This window comes from Bos indicus x Bos taurus, chromosome 1, assembly GCF_003369695.1.
Source record: "Bos indicus x Bos taurus breed Angus x Brahman F1 hybrid chromosome 1, Bos_hybrid_MaternalHap_v2.0, whole genome shotgun sequence".
Taxonomy (NCBI): Eukaryota; Metazoa; Chordata; class Mammalia; order Artiodactyla; family Bovidae; genus Bos; species Bos indicus x Bos taurus.
The window spans coordinates 129,927,123-129,942,952 of NC_040076.1; the positions used below are offsets into that span (position 1 = coordinate 129,927,123).

Consider the following 15,830-nt stretch of genomic DNA (forward strand, 5'->3'; position numbering starts at 1 on the left):
AATAAATGATGATTGAAAGAATGAACCAGGGAGATAGGGGAGAAGGCAAAAGGCCCCAGAGTGGAAATTTCCAGAAATAGATGAAGATGTGTCCCTAATTCCTTTTTCTTGTCCTTAGATCTTCTGAGAAACACTTGTGAATTGTTGGGTTAGGGCCAGGAAACCCTGGTTGGGCAGCAGCTCAAAAATATTGTTTAATGAAGGATCATATTTTCTTGTAAAACTTTGGGAATCAGAATATCTTTTACAAGACGAATAAGGTATAATTTATTGAATGCTTGCTTTGTGCCTTGTATATTATTGCCTGTAGTTCTCACAACGGTCCAGTAGTTATTCCCATTTTACAGAGATTCAAAGCCCTACAGAAGTTGCAGGACCAGCACATGAAGCCAGGCTGTAAAATTTTAAAAGGTCATATTATCAGAGTCTACTGTTAGAAAAGTATTGTGCATGAATATAGATCCTGTCTTGGGGGTCTGGGGAGCCCCTAGCTTAAGGGCCCCAGAGTGCAGAGGGGTTCAGCCCACTCATGAAGTGCATTCAAGTCTGTCCCCTGAATAGGTGAGGCAGTCTGATTCCACCACTGGCTTATTCTGTGCTGATGTTTCCTTCTTGGGTATAGTTTCTAAGATATCTGGGGTTAAGGAACATACCAGTTTAGGCTGTATTTTCTACCTACTTATTCCCTGGGCCCAGCACACTGGAGGTAGGCATGGCCACATGTTATCAAAGAGGACTGTTATGAAAAGAAAGTGTGAACAAAACACCGTGAAAGGTATTGACCTGAGTGTGAAACATACTCGCCTGGTGATCCTGCTTTTGACTCTATTTCCACTCTCAGATTGTTTTCTTGTTTCTGGATGTTTCTTGCTCTAGCCCCTCAAACTACTTCTCACCAGCCCACCCACAGACATCACTGATTTAAGAGAGTACCTAAAACTGCTTTCATTCACAATAGTCCATGTTTTCATTGGGCCTCCTTTGGAAAAGGGAATTGTTAATGAATTGATGGATTTTCTGAAATTACTTCTTAAACAGCAAGAATGGACATCAAAATTAAAGGGAAATGTTACATCACTTTAAACCTACAGGTTTAAAACTTTCCACGTGCCCTTCCAGTATTGGTCCAGCATGACTATCGGCTATGTGTGAATGGAAGCTGCACAGAGACGTTCAAATGAGCCCAGAGCCCAGGATTCTGGACTCAGCGGATTGTGTGTCAGCACCAGTCCAGTAACCAGTCTCCTGCTCCAGCCAGGCTGCCTCTGCTTGGGCCTCTCTCCTTCAGCACAAAGAGCCTCTGGCTCCACCGACACAAAACACGGAAAGTGGAGAAGGATCAGACCAAGATGAATTTATAAACTTCAAACCAGAAACATGTGACAGTTTTAGGTGAAAATAGATTTTGGTCTGAGTCATCTGGAGAGTGGGGTTTGTAGATTCACCCTTACTTAGACCAAAGAACCAAAGGACGGCACCTTTAATGTGTCTAAGGAGCATTCCAAGGCTTGTGTTTCAATTGGTTAAGACATAAATCTGCATTCTGCTGGGCTGGAAGAAGCACAAGCTGGAATCAAGATTACCGGGAGAAATATCAATAACCTCAGATATGCAGAGGACACCACCCTTATGGCAGAAAGTGAAGAGGAACTAAAAAGCCTCTTGAGAAAGTAAAAGAGGAGAGTGAAGAAGTTGGCTTAAAGCTCAACATTCAGAAAATGAAGATCATAGCATCTGGTCCCATCATTTCATGGGAAATAGATGGGGAAACAGTGGAAACAGTGTCAGACTTTATTTTGGGGGGGCTCCCAAATCACTGCAGATGGTGATTGCAGCCATGAAATTAAAAGACGCTTACTCCTTGGAAGGAAAGTTATGACCAACCTAGATAGCATAATCAAAAGCAGAGACATTACTTTGCCAACAAAGGTCCATCTAGTCAAGGCTATGGTTTTTCCAGTAGTCATGTATGGATGTGAGAGTTGGACTGTGAAGAAAGCTGAGCACTGAAGAATTGATGCTTTTGAAGTGTGATGTTGGAGAAGACTCTTGAGAGTCCCTTGGACTGCAAGGAGATCCAACCAGTCCATTCTGAAGGAGATAAGTCCTGGGTGTTCTTTGGAAAAAATGATGCTAAAGCTGAAACTCCAGTACTTTGGCCACCTCATGCAAAGAGTTGACTCATTGGAAAAGACTCTGATGCTGGGAGGGATTGGGGGCAAGAGGAGAAGGGGATGACAGAGGATGAGATGGCTGGATGGCATCACTGACTTGATGGACGTGAGTTTGAGTGAACTCTGGGAGTTGGTGATGGACAGGGAGGCCTATGGTTTTATAGTTCAGTTCAGTGGCTCAGTCATGCCGAATCTTTACAACCCCATGGACTGCAGCACACCTGGCCTCCCTGTCCATTGCTAACTCCCAGAGTTCACTCAAACTCATATCCTTTGAGTTTTGATGCCATCCAACCATCTCATCCTCTGTCGTCCCCTTCTCCTCCTGCCTTGGATCTTTCCTAACCTCAGGGTCTTTTCAAATGAGTCACTTCCTCTCATCAGGTGGCCAAAGTTTTGGAGTTTCAGCTTCAGCATCAGTCCTTCCAATGAATATTCAGGACTGATTTCCTTTAGGATGGACTTGTTGGATCTCCTTGCCCTCCAAGGGACTCTCAAGAATCTTCTCTAACACCACTGTTCAAAAGCATCAGTTCTTCAGCACTCAGCTTTCTTTATAGTCAAACTCTCACATCCATACATGACTACTGGAAAAACCATACCTTTGACTAGCTGGACCTTTGTTGGCAAAGTAATGTCTCTGGTCTTTAGTATGCTGTCTAGGTTGGTCATAACTTTTCTTCCAAGGAGCAAGCCTCTTTTAATTTGATGGCTGCAGTCAGCATCTGCACTGATTTTGGAGCCCCCCAAAATAAAGTCTGTCACTGTTTTCACATCTATTTGCCATGAAGTGATGGGACCAGATACCATAATCTTTGTTTTCTGAATGTTGAGCTTTAAGCCAATTTTTTCACTCTTGTCTTTCACTTTCATCATGAGGTTCTTTAGTTCTTCTTTATTTTCTGCCATAAGGGTGGTGTCATCTGCATATCTGAGGCTATTGATATTTCTCTCGACAATCTTGATTCCAGCTTGTGCTTCATCCCGTCCACAGTTTCTCATGATGTACTCTGCATATAAGTTAAACAAGCAGGGTGACAATATACAACCTTGACGGACTCCTTTTCCTATTTGGAATGAGTCTGTTGTTCCATGTCCATTTCTAACTTTTGCTTCCTGACCTGCATACAGGTTTCTCAAGAGGCAGGTTAGGTGGTCTGGTATTCCCATCTCTTTCAGAATTTTCCACAGTTTGTTGTGATCCACAAAGTCAAAGGCTTTGGCATAGTCAATAAAGCAAAACTCTGTTAGCCTTTGCCCTGCTTCATTCTGTACTCCAAGGCCAAATTTGCCTGTTACTCCAGGTGTTTCTTGACTTCCTACTTTTCCATTCCAATCCCCTATAATGAAAATTACATCTTTTTTGTGTGTTAGTTCTAGAAGGTCTTGTAGGTCTTCATAGAACCATTCAACTTCAGCTTCTTCAGCATTACTGGTCAGGGCATAGACTTGGATTACTGTGATGTTAAATGGTTTGCCTTGGAAATGAACAGAGATCATTCTGTTGTTTTTGAGATTGCCTCCAAGTACTGCTTTATGGGCTCTTTTGTTGACCATGATGGCTACTCCATTTCTTCTAAGAGATTCCTGCCCACAGTAGGAGATATAACTGTCATCTGAGTTAAATTCACCCATTCCAGTCCATTTCAGTTCGCTGATTCCTAAAATGTCAGTGTTCATTCTTGCCATCTCTTGTTTGACCAGTTCCTATTTGCCTTGATTCATGGACCTGACAGTCCAGGTTCCTATGCAATATTGCTCTCTACAGCATTGGACTTTGCTTCTATCACCAGTCACATCCACAACTGGGTGTTGTTTTTGCTTTGGCTCTGTCTCTTCATTCTTTCTGGAGTTATTTCTCCACTTATCTCCAGTAGCATATTGGGCACCTACCAACCTGGGGAGTTCATCTTTCAATGTACTATCTTTTTGCCTTTTCATACTGTTCTTGAAGTTCTCAAGGCAAGAATACTGAAGTAGTTTTATATTTAAGTGAGTCAAATTGCCAACATCTATTGGATCATAGAAAAAGAAAGGGAATTTCAGAAAAATATCTGCTTCATTAACTACTCTAAACCTTTGACCGTGTGGATCACAGCAAACTGGAAAATTCTTAGAAGCAATGGGAATAGCAGACCACCTTACCCGCCTCCTGAGAAACCTGTATGCAGGTCAAGAAGCAATGGTTAGAACTGGACATGGAACAGTGGACTGGTTCAAAAGCAGGAAAGGAGTACTTCAAGGCTGTATATTGTCACCCTGATTATTTAACTTACATGCAGAATACATCATGTGAAATGCAGGGCTGGATGAATCACAAGCTGGAATCAAGATTGCCAGGAGAAATAACAACCATCTCAGATATGCAGATATAGCACTCTAATGGCAGAAAGCAAAGAGGAACTAAAGAACCTCTTGATAAGCGAGAAAGAGGAGAGTGAAGAAGCTGCCTTGAAACTCAACATTCATAAAACTAAGATCATGGCATCCAGTCCAATCACTTCATGGCAAATATATGGGGGGAAAGTGAAAACAATAGCCAATTTTATTTACTCGTTTTCCAAAATCACTGCGGAAGGTGACTGTAGCCATGAAATTAAAAGACGCTTGCTCCTTGGAAGGAAAGCTATGACAAACCTTAAACAGTGTATTAAAAAGCAGAGGCGTCACTTTGCTTACAAAGGTCCATATAGTCAAAGGTATGGCTTTTCCAGTAGTCATGGATGGATGTGAGATTTGGACCATAAACAAGGCTGAGCACCAAAGAATTGATGCTTCAAATTGTGGTGCTGGAGAAGACTCTTGAGAGTTCCTTAGACTGCAAGGAGATGAAACCAGTTAATCTTAAAGGAAATCAATCCTGCATATTCATTGGAGGGACTGTTGCTAAAGCTGAAGCTCCAGTATTTTGGCCGTCTGATGCAAAGAGCTGACTCAGTGGAGAAGACCCTGATATTAGGAAGAATTGAGGGCAAGAGAAGGGGATGACAGAGGATGAGATGGTTGGATGTCATCACCAACTCAATGGGCATGAGTTTGAGCAAACTCATGGAGATAGTGAAGGACAGGGAAGCAGGAAGGACTGCCTGTTGCAGTCCATGGGGTGACAAAGAGTCAGACAGAACTTTGTGACTGAACAACAATGAACAAGCCTGCTTTGTTGAACAGTGTTCCAGTAGCTTTCTTGAGTGATCATTAACTTACAGTAGCCTCCCGAAGTTTATTAGGTTTCCTTCTCTATCTGTAGTCCCCTATTGGAACTTCTACAACTAACTGTGTAACTGTCCTATTTTATTTCTATCACTCTGTCCTCCACTATCTCCCAGAGTTTGGTCAAATTCATGTCCATTGAAACAGTGATGCTATCTAACCATCTCATCCTCTCCTGCCCGCTTCTCCCTTTGCTTTCAGTCTTTCCCAGCATCAGGGTCTTTTCCAATAAATTGGTTCTTCATATCAGGTGACCAAAATATTGAAGCTTCAGCATCAGACCTTCCAATCAATATTCAGTGTTGATTTCCTTTAGGATTGATTGGTTTGGTCTCCTTGCAGTCCAAAGAACTCTCAAGAGTCTCCTCCAGCACCACAATTCAAAAGCATCAATTCTTCGGCACTCAGCCTTCTTTATGGCCCAACTCTCACATTGTACATGATTACTGGAAAAACCATAGCTGTGACTATAGGGACGTTTGTCGGCAAAGTGATGTCTTTGCTTTTTAATACACAGTCTGGGCTTGGCATAGCTTGCCTTCCAAGGAGCAAGCATCTTTTAATCTCGTGATTTCAGTCACTGTCCACAGTGTATATAATACAAAGTATACATGCATAAATACTCTTGGCCATGATATAGTTCTGCTTTTAAAAATTATGTACATGGTACTATAAGTGCCAACTGGGAATTTGTGTGAGAGTAAGACGGGATTATAGGAAGCTCATACTTTGGCATTCACATTGTTGCCAGAGCTGCTCTAGGTCTTTGTTCAACCCTCCATCCCTTGCCTTTAGCAGGAGTTAACCTAAATCTTCAAGTTAAAATGTTCAGAGATAAGAAAGGAATCTATAAACGAAAAAATTAGATAGGGACTTCCTTGGTGTCCAGTGATTAAACCTTTGCTTGCAATGCAGGGGGAACCAGTTCAATCCCTGGCTGTGGACCGAAGATCCCACATGCCTTGTGACCAAAAAACCAAAGCATAAAACAAGCAGTATTGTAACAAATTCAATAAAGGTTTTAAAAATGGTACACATTAAAAAAAAAATCTTAAAGCCAGATGGAACCAGCTGGGACCAAGATGGTGATGAATCTGACCTACAACAGACCCTGAGTCTCATTATACTTTGATTTAACCACATGTAGTTAGCATATTAAATGATACACCTATCAGCTGCCATGACCAGACAGTAAGGACCTAAAACGATAAAAACGGAGTGGCACCCCACTCCCTTGGAAAAAGCCCTGCCCCTTCCCTGGTAGACTAGTGCACGGGCCTCCCCATCAGTAGCCTCACCCCTCCTCCCTTTGTCTTTATTCTTTAAAATTAAATCTCTCTTACCAGGTAGGCAAGAAGTTCACCTGTGAACTTAGTTCCCACTTCTCTATTCTTTGGCCACTGAATAAAGCTTGTGCTATGTCCATCTCAGCTTTGGTTTTCTTATTCATTCAGACTCAAAGGGAAAAAGAACCCTCTCTGGCAAGGCAGAGAGCGCAGGCCAGGCTAGGGCTGAGTACGGTCCATACAACTTAATTTGATAACAATGTCACCATCATCATTACATTTATTCAGTATTTATTGACAGTCTGTTATATGGCAGGTCACCATCTGAGGGGCTATAGCAATGAGAAGCACTGATGGCTTTTCCTCACTCATGAAGTTTATGTTCTAGAGGAGAAGGCAGTTGCAAAAATGAGCAAACGGACTGAGGGATTTCCTCCAAGATGTCTCCCAAAGACCCTTACTCCTTAATGTTCACATCCTTGTATCGTGCTCACCCTCGTTTCAGCAAGTTTGGTTTGTGCAATCATCAGCATACAGCAGTAGTGACACTATGGCACATCCAAGATCAGGTTATGAAAAAGACATCAACTTCTGTCTTAGGTGCTCACTCATTCTCTTCATCACTTCCTCTGTGGGAAGCCGTCATATACATGGACACTCAGGCAGCCTGTGGAGAGGCCCACTTAACAATTATCAAACTGAGGCCAGCCGACAACCACACAAGTGAGTTCGGAAAAGGATCCTTTAGTCCACTTGAACCTTGAGATGACTATTCCTGGCCAATGTGTTGACTGCACCTTCATCTCATCAAAGACTCTGTCTAGACCTTCCAGTTAAGCTATTCCTTTATTCCTGACCCACAGAAACTTTGAGATAAATGTTTGTTTTAAGCTGCTATGAATAGGGGTAATTTGTTATGCATCAATAGGTAACTAATAAACAGACAGATGAAATAATTGCAAATTGGAATAAGCACATACACCAATCTCATGGTAGAGTAGATGCCCGTTGTGAGAAGTGATATAGTCAACTGGTTAATGAAGTGGTTAATGGAGCCTGAATGCTGGTTTCAGATCCTGGATCTGCCATATACTATAACATAGCAGTGTGACTTTAGCAAGTCATTTTCCTAAACTTCTACTTTTGAATTTGGTCATTTGTAAACATAATAACAGTACTTACATTAAAGTTGTGAAGAGTCAACAGGTTGAAAAATGAGTATGCTTAGCCCAGAGCCTGAAACATTTTAAGGGCTCAATTCATGCAACTATTGTTGCTCTCTATGGATTCTTGAACATTTGTTATTAATATATTTGCCTGAGCTGTTTGCTAATTGTTTTTCATACTGGAAAATGGCTACTGAAAGAGAATGCTGCTGAATAAATCTGACTCAAATTTAACAAGATAATTCAGCACTGTATTGAGCACCTACTATGTTCCAGGGACTAAGCTAGGTTCTGGAAAAAGTTTAGTAAGGTATGATCCATGTCTCCAGGTGTTCAAATTCTCATGGGGAAGTGCAGACCAAATGTATTAGTGTAATAAAGGATTCTAAGTGTGAAAGACTTGTAAGTCAAAGAATCTTCAACTCATCACTAAATGCCACTCATATGTGGTATACTCCTTGTTGCGGGGAGCCACCTGATAGTTCTATACCCAGGAGAGAATTTGAGAGTCAGTTTAGAAGTTTAGAAAATAGATATAATTGCTAACATAGGCTGTAAATTCTACAGGGAAGTCAAAGCACAGAGGAAAGCGGTAAGATGAAATGAAGACAGGCTTTGGATCTCAGCTTAAATGTCACTTCTTCAGAGAGGTCTCCTGCACATAACCCTATTCTCTTCCTGCATAGCACGTATTATAATAGCATGATTATTTGTATTTGTTCCATATTTCTCTTCTCAACTATACTGTAAGCTCCACGTGGGAAGGAACTGCACCTGGTTTACTCGCCACCGTATACATAACAGCATCAAGTTGAATCTGGGATACATAACAGTTGCATAATAAGTTTCTGTAAATGAACAAATGTTAAATGAGTGTTTGAGCTATTTGAATCCTGGTGGGTAGATGAGGCCCATAGAAGACTCTTGAGACCAGCACAGCAGGACACTGAGCTAAAGACTGAACTTGTGTGCAGAGTCCTTCCTTTGCTAGCAAACAGAAGAGCTAGAAAGGCCTTCGGGCTCATAAGAAGGAATTCCTTTGGAGCACATGTTATAGAGCTTCCTTCCCTCTATTTGCTACATACAAAATCCAGGGGCGAATAGAGAGAGGTTGTATTGTTAGTAATTAGAAAATAATCAGTCTTTTTGTGCTTTGCAAATTGTGAAGGATACTGGTGATCCTGCATCTAGTGTCCATTTTCCTCTCAATCTTTATAGGACTCCAGTTTTACCCAAATAGCCATGCTTCCACCTTACAACCCATGTGACTCAAGGAGCATCCATCCCACTGCTAATTCCAATTACGCTAACTCCTTCTCCCTGCTGGAACTCAGGCTTAAATCATCTGTACATTTGCCAGGCAGTTACTGATTGGAGGCAGAGTGTGTGCCTAAGTGACCTAATTGGCTCAAAAAATCAGAAGTAAAGATTTCAGATGGAAAAGGAAGCATGTGGTCCTGATTGCTCCTGGTAGACATCTGGACCAGCGCTTTCATTTGAATTTGAAACTTACTATGTTTACAGCAGAACACAGGGAAAACTCTTCCTAGATACTTTGATAAACTTGATAGCCTTTACTTTCCAATAACTTGTCCTTGATAGCTTGTTGAACCACTGAATCAACCTAGTCCAAAGTCTGTGTTGCCTCTGGATGACCGTTATATGAGATAACAATTTTCTTATTGCTTAAGAAGACATTTTCATTCAGTGTTCTATTTATAGCTCAAATAATCCTAATTGACCAATGATATTTGGCCTCCTACCTATAATTAAGCAGTGACACTCAGAAAAGTGGGTAAGTTCCCATATTACCCTGGAAAAGTCAAGAAGTGAGATTCTTTGTGTTCCAAGTGTTGAAGATGAAAATCTGCCAACCATTGCTAGTGTAAGTAGCTAAGTAGGGAATGGGCATGGGGTAGTGGTGAGGTGAGGACAGGTTTCCATGGGCAGACAGACATAGAAATCAAACTCACAGTGGCCCCAGCTGCCTGGAAGGAGGCTGAATATGGACCTGAAAGTTGAACCCTAAAAGCTGTGACCCTGAGACCTCCTTGTGAGAGACACGGTGACTGATACCCTCCATGGGATATCCCTGTTGGCCATTGTGGGACCTGTTATGCTACAGACCTGCATCCTTTGACCAATTGGAAGGTACAGGTTGTCAACAGTGACATCGTGTGGCTACAAGGTGCAATGACAATGGCTGCCAGACCTCCCCTTCAGGTGTATGGCAGCTGGATTTTACCTTGGGAATTTCTGGGTCGCTTAACCTGTCATGAGTTTTTGAAAAAGGTGGACAGGGGCCCAGTTTTTAGATTCTGAATTTATTAAAGTGATCATTAGAGGATTTATATAATTTCCTTTCATGGAAAAAGCAGTATTTGTACCCTGTAGAGTGATTTTTTTTTGTTTTAGTTTTTACCTTTATATCAGGATGCAAGAAAGTTAGGCTTGAAAATCCACAGACAAAAGCCTTTCCATTTTATACTTCTTTTGAAAATTCATCTATGGTTCCCCATCACCTCCAGGACAAAGTCCCAGCTCCTTAGTGCATCTGCCAAGGCCTTCTTCCTCTGACTCTCCAATGACACAACACACTCCTCAGCTTCCTCAGGAAGCCTATTATATTGGCCAATGCTTTGGAAGTTAGATTTTTAGGGAGTGGATATGAGCTGTACCAAAGGAGCCCAGATTTAACTACAGAAAAAAAAAAGTTTTACTGAGCACTTGTGAACTAGGCATTATAATAATATGTTTTGTTGGCATTATTAGCTTAATTTGCACGTGAAGTTTTCCCTAAATATCCACAGGAACAGAGTAAAGGGCCAAAGTATGTGATTAAATAGTTAATCCCACTAGGGGATTGAAGGTAAAGTATGGGAGACTCCTGTAAGTCAATGACCACCCAAGAAAGCAGGCTTGTTTAGCAACAAAGCCAGGTAACAGAAGCATGAGACATGTCCCAAAACAATAAAATGATGGTGGCATGAGACATGCATCCTGCCCAGTGAGGTCAGTAAATTAACAATTACTAGGACACACTCCTCTGCACACACTAAAAACAAAACTATAAATGAAAGATGGCATTATATTGAAAGCTGAGATGATTTACCATATTTTAGAATATATTACTGCTTTTTTTCTCATTTCCTTTGAGCCATGACAGTCCCAGTTCGACCATGCAGGGTCAAAATAACTCCCAGCCTGATGTGGAGGAGGAACTGATGATGGAAGCCTGATGTCTACTCAAGAATGAGGGAAAAGGTGACATTCTCCCCCTCCCCACTTTTCCTTTGATTATAAAACTGTAGCCCTGTTAAGCTCTCTGAGTAGCACTCCCTTGCCCATCTTGCTTGTAATAAATCAGTTCTTGTCTGTCACTTTGCCTCTGGCTGACTTCTTTCTGCACTAAGAGGTAAAGAACCTTTGACCAGCCCCTCCCACCCCACCCTCCTCTGCCCTTGAACACATTTCTGTGGTTTCAATGTCTTTCCTATCTGTTTTGTTGGGGAACTCACCATTCTTCTTATGCATCTCTCTAGGTTTGTAGTGATAGTTCCCTACCTTGGCTTGGCTGCACACTGGAATCACCTGGGGGAGCTTTAGCAAACTATTGACCCATGGGTCTGATTCTGATGTATTTCGCCAGAGGTCTGAGTACCCGTTTCAAATTTCTCCAGGGGATTCTAGTGGGCAGCCAGGGTTGAGATCTACTGGAGGAGGAAGAGTTCAGCGACCCAGGTAACCCTCCCTTTCTTTCCCGTCTGTGCCCTGCACACCTTTCTCTAATCAAGCCCACCGTACTGCAGCGTTAAGTGCAGGGTGTATACCTATCTCCTAACTACACTTTGAACATCTCCAGTCAGCCACTTTTGCATTTCGGGAGCTCGATGTCTGGCTTGATACTTCGTCGAGATTTGGAAAATGTTTAGCGGAAGGATAAAATGTCATCAACACATTTATGTGCATCCTCCAAGTGCCAGGCTCTGCAGCGCTCAGCCAGGATCCAGGGAGTGAGAGAGATGGAAGTGCGCAGGCGCAGAGCCCTTTCCCCGCCCCGCCCCCTGCAGTCTACACTAAAAGTGAGCCCCGCCCCCAGTCGCGGAGCCAACCAGAGGGCGCGAGGCAGGACCAGCCTCCCCGGGCGGTCAGAGCAAATCGCTGCGGTGTTTCGGCCGGTGCAGAGGCGGATTCCTCGATGAGCTCCTGCTCGATTGGCCGACCTCCCACGGTGGGGTAACGGTCTCAGAGGCGGGGCCGGAGGCGGCTGAGCTGGCCGGGTTGAGCGCGCTGCGGGAGGTAGGCGGCGGCTGAGGAAGGTGAGCGGCGTTCTAGGTTTAGGGAGGGGTCGGCTGGAGCCCCCGCCTGAGGAGCCCCCGCCTGAGGAGCCCCTACCTGAGGAACCCCGGGAACTGACCTCACCTGCGCCCTGAGAGTGGTCAGACGAGCCGCCTCGGAACTGGTTGGCTCCAATTAACAGTCCCAGGATAAAGGCCGAGGGGAGGAGGGTAGCCTGATAAACCTGGTTCGAGTCTGGCTTCGCCCTTTGTGGTCTCTGATTCCGTTTGTAAAAACTCAGCGCCTCAGTTTCTTTATTTGTGGAACACAGCTGATAATTCTTGCCTTACATGGTGATTGAGAAGGTTAAATGAGGCAATGAGTGTGAAGCTTGGAGTGATTTTCGGCGCGCCCTGGATTCTGGATAAGTAGGTAGTTACTCCATCCCCATGAGTCCACCAGGACCGACCCGCTCCTCCTTTCAGTGTCAAGGTGTCTGAGGAGGTCGCTGGGCTAGTGAAGGCTAGGAATAGAAGGTGGGGGATAGATGAAGGTGTAGGTAGATGATTATCTCTTTCTCCGTTTTATTAGGCCCATTTCAGAGTGCGGGGCTCTTTATGCAGAGTCTAATTTGATTTTTATTAAGATCAATGAGTTGGAAATAACTAAAGGCTAAGAGACTTGTAACACGCAGGCCAAACAGAAGTGTTTTTGTGCCGCTTTATTTTGCAAACATAAGGTTACACACTGTGCACGCATTATCCATGTTGGTTTCAATCTTCTGTATGAGGTTTTTGTTTTGTTTTTTACTTTCGGTCTTGCCAAACAGACTTGAGCCTTGCCCACCCCACCTTGGGGAGGAGGTGGCTGACAAGGGAATGCCGCAGCTTCTGCTTGGAGGAGTGTTCTGACCCTTTATGTAACTTCTCCTGGGGCAGAATGATTTGGTCTAGAGGAGATCCAGCCCTAATTTCGTTTACTTATTTGCGGTAAATTCAGTTCTTCTTAGGAACGTTAAATAGAGACTTTGAAAGCATTTCATGTTCCATTTATTGCAGTAAAGTGAAATATGTACTTTTGAGAAAGCTAATTACAGATTTTGATGTGACTTGACTTGAGAAAGAACAGCTACTGCCTATGCTTTATTTCCAGTTTTCCCCCCGAAAGTAGTGAAAAATAAATACATTTTAATGTATGGTGCATGTTATAGGGGTCACAGACTTATAAAGGGCGAGTTACCAAAGGAATTTTGGTGGACCTGGACAGTGCGAGGAGATAGAACTTTATTTTGCTTATCTGTATGTGTCTTTCCAGCCGTGTATAAATGAACTCCTACCCTGCAACTGCTATTCTTATAGTCTTACTTTAGGTGTGATATGACACTGATTAAAGCAAGCTGCAGCTTATTTGGCTTTGGGGAAGCATTGGTTTCCCAAGTTCTGGGGAACTTTTCTGATGCAAAGTTCCAGACCTGTGTCTTGTTACAGTTTGTAGTGGGGAGAAGACTGCTGCAAACCATTGGCACATTAATTGCACAGCATGGGCCCCTGAAAAGGAGGGCTTGGTCACAGGTGAAATTGTGATAGTTCTCCCTGCCTTTGCTTTTTGTATTCAGTGGTTTTTGTCTGAGAGTACTCCTGACAATAAGAATTATTCTGCCTTTGAAGCCAGAATCAGAATTGATGCTAGACAGTGATAGAGTTGGACACCCAGCTAAATGTTTTAGCACAGCTGGGAGAGGAAGGATAAGTGGAAAGAAGACCCTAGTGAAGGCACCTGGTGGTGACCATCTATGTCCAGTAGCAGTTAATTCATTGATTCCAGCTTCTGTTTAGTGGTTACCACCAGTACCATAGATGCCTGCTCTGGGAATAACACAAGACCTTTCTTACCAGGAGATGAACATTTTAAGATTTGGATCTCTTATTTTTTTTGAAACGTAGATGAAGATCCAGTTTCAGACATGAGACTCACTGAGTGATCATTTCATTGAGATCATCGTGAATGACAAGGTGAAAAGTACAAGAGGAACGTGGTATGACTGAGGTATGTCTGATGTGATAGATAACTCTCTCTGGGAATTGAGAGACCATGGAAAGGATCTACTAATTATGGAAAACTGTACATATGTTTCCTTTTGACCTCCTCATAATCCTATCAGGTATTTGAAGCTCCATAAAGGAAACGGAAGCCCAGAGAGGCTAAGTAACTATTTAAGATAACACAGCTGGTCACCAATTCTCATCACCACCTCTATCCTGCTGTGTGCCAGGCACTGTTCAATTAGTCCTTTGTATTTTAACTTTCCTAATCTTCCCAAGAACCTATGAGCTAAGTACTTTTATTATCCTCATTTTATGATAAGGAAATTGAGGCACAGAGATTAGTGGTTTCTTGGTTGCCTGGCAGAAGCCATGATTTAAAACCCTGCTATTCTGGCTATACCAGCCTTCTTTTGGTTAGTATTTCCTTTACTTTTGGTTTTATTGTTATTTAATAAAGTTTTTTTTTTTAATTAAATAGTGAACTTTTATTATGAAATCAAACAGAAATGAACACACACACTGAATGTATACCTTAACAAATTAAGTGATGATACCTCCTAGGCCAGGGTAGAGAACCATGCTAGCCATGCTAAGACTGGTCTATCCCAATTACAGCTACTTCTGTACTGCCATTAGTAGCATTCTTCTGACTTTTACAGTAATTTCCTCTTTGTGTTAAAAAAAAAAGTTTTTTCCTAAATCTGTATTCTTCAGTATTAAGGTGTACCTCTTGCTCATTATATTAAAAAAAAAAAATCTCTTAATCTGTAGGTTTTCCCCCTGTTCCTTTCTTTTCCTTATAACTTATCTGAAGAACTTGTCTCATTTGACCTATATATCCTACAGTCTGGATTTTGCAATTTGCATACTCATGTACAGTTGATTATGTTCTTCTGCCCTGGGTAATTCCTACACATTTGTAGCTGGATCAAAGACTGAATCAGACTCAGATTCAATTCCTTTGGTAATTCTCTAGGTGGTGTTTGGCAGGATCATAGGAGGTGCAGAATGTCTCGTTTCTCTTTGTGTTTCCAGCACCTGTTGATACTTGATGCCTGTATCTGTTCATTGAAGGCTGCAAAATAGTGATATTCTAATTTTATCATTTCTTTTACTTGTTAGTTAGAATATTAGCCCCTCAGTTGAATATGTAGCAGTAAAATCTCTTTAGGAAAGGCAGCATGAACAATTTGTTCCATTTATTTACCAATTTTTGAGAAAATGAATTGGTTCCTTATCTTCTGAAATTATTTTTAAAAACCTAATATCAATATGAAGTCATAAATTTTAAACATTTTATGGGTTTCAGTTCATTGCAGTTATTTTAATTATCAAAGCTAATGTGCTGTCATCTTTGAGTGGGAGGAGCCTACTCAAGCCTATCCTTTTGCTATGACCCTACTAGTCTTTTTTTTTTTTCTTTGGCTATTTCCTGACCAGGGATTGAACCTGTGCCCCCAGCATTGGAAACAGTCTTAACCACTGGACCATCAGGGAAGTCCAGCACTACTTATCTTTAATAACTTCCTTGTTGTCTGATATCTTGAATGAATTCTGTCCCAAATATGAAATAATTTTTTCAAGAAACTTTTTTTTCAAAAGGATCATAATCTGTATTCTAGGGATCCTGAGTCAATCATGGTTTTAGGCTTTTCTGTAGACAGGTAGATA

The 15,830-nt window shown here is 42.1% G+C and overlaps 1 protein-coding gene across 4 annotated transcripts in view; it reads left to right on the top strand.

The window, feature by feature from the left end:
- Positions 1-12,053: 12,053 nt before the first annotated feature.
- CEP70 (centrosomal protein 70) overlaps positions 12,054-15,830 on the top strand; it is an 86,431-nt gene continuing 82,654 nt past the window's right edge. For 3 of the 4 annotated variants that reach the window (XM_027545016.1, XM_027545029.1, XM_027545038.1), the window contains exons 1-2: positions 12,055-12,155; positions 14,058-14,160. The gene's annotated coding sequence lies outside the window, so the exon portion shown is untranslated. Of the gene's footprint in view, positions 12,156-14,057; positions 14,161-15,830 lie in introns of all 4 variants that reach the window. The other variant, XM_027545047.1, reaches the window with a different exon arrangement.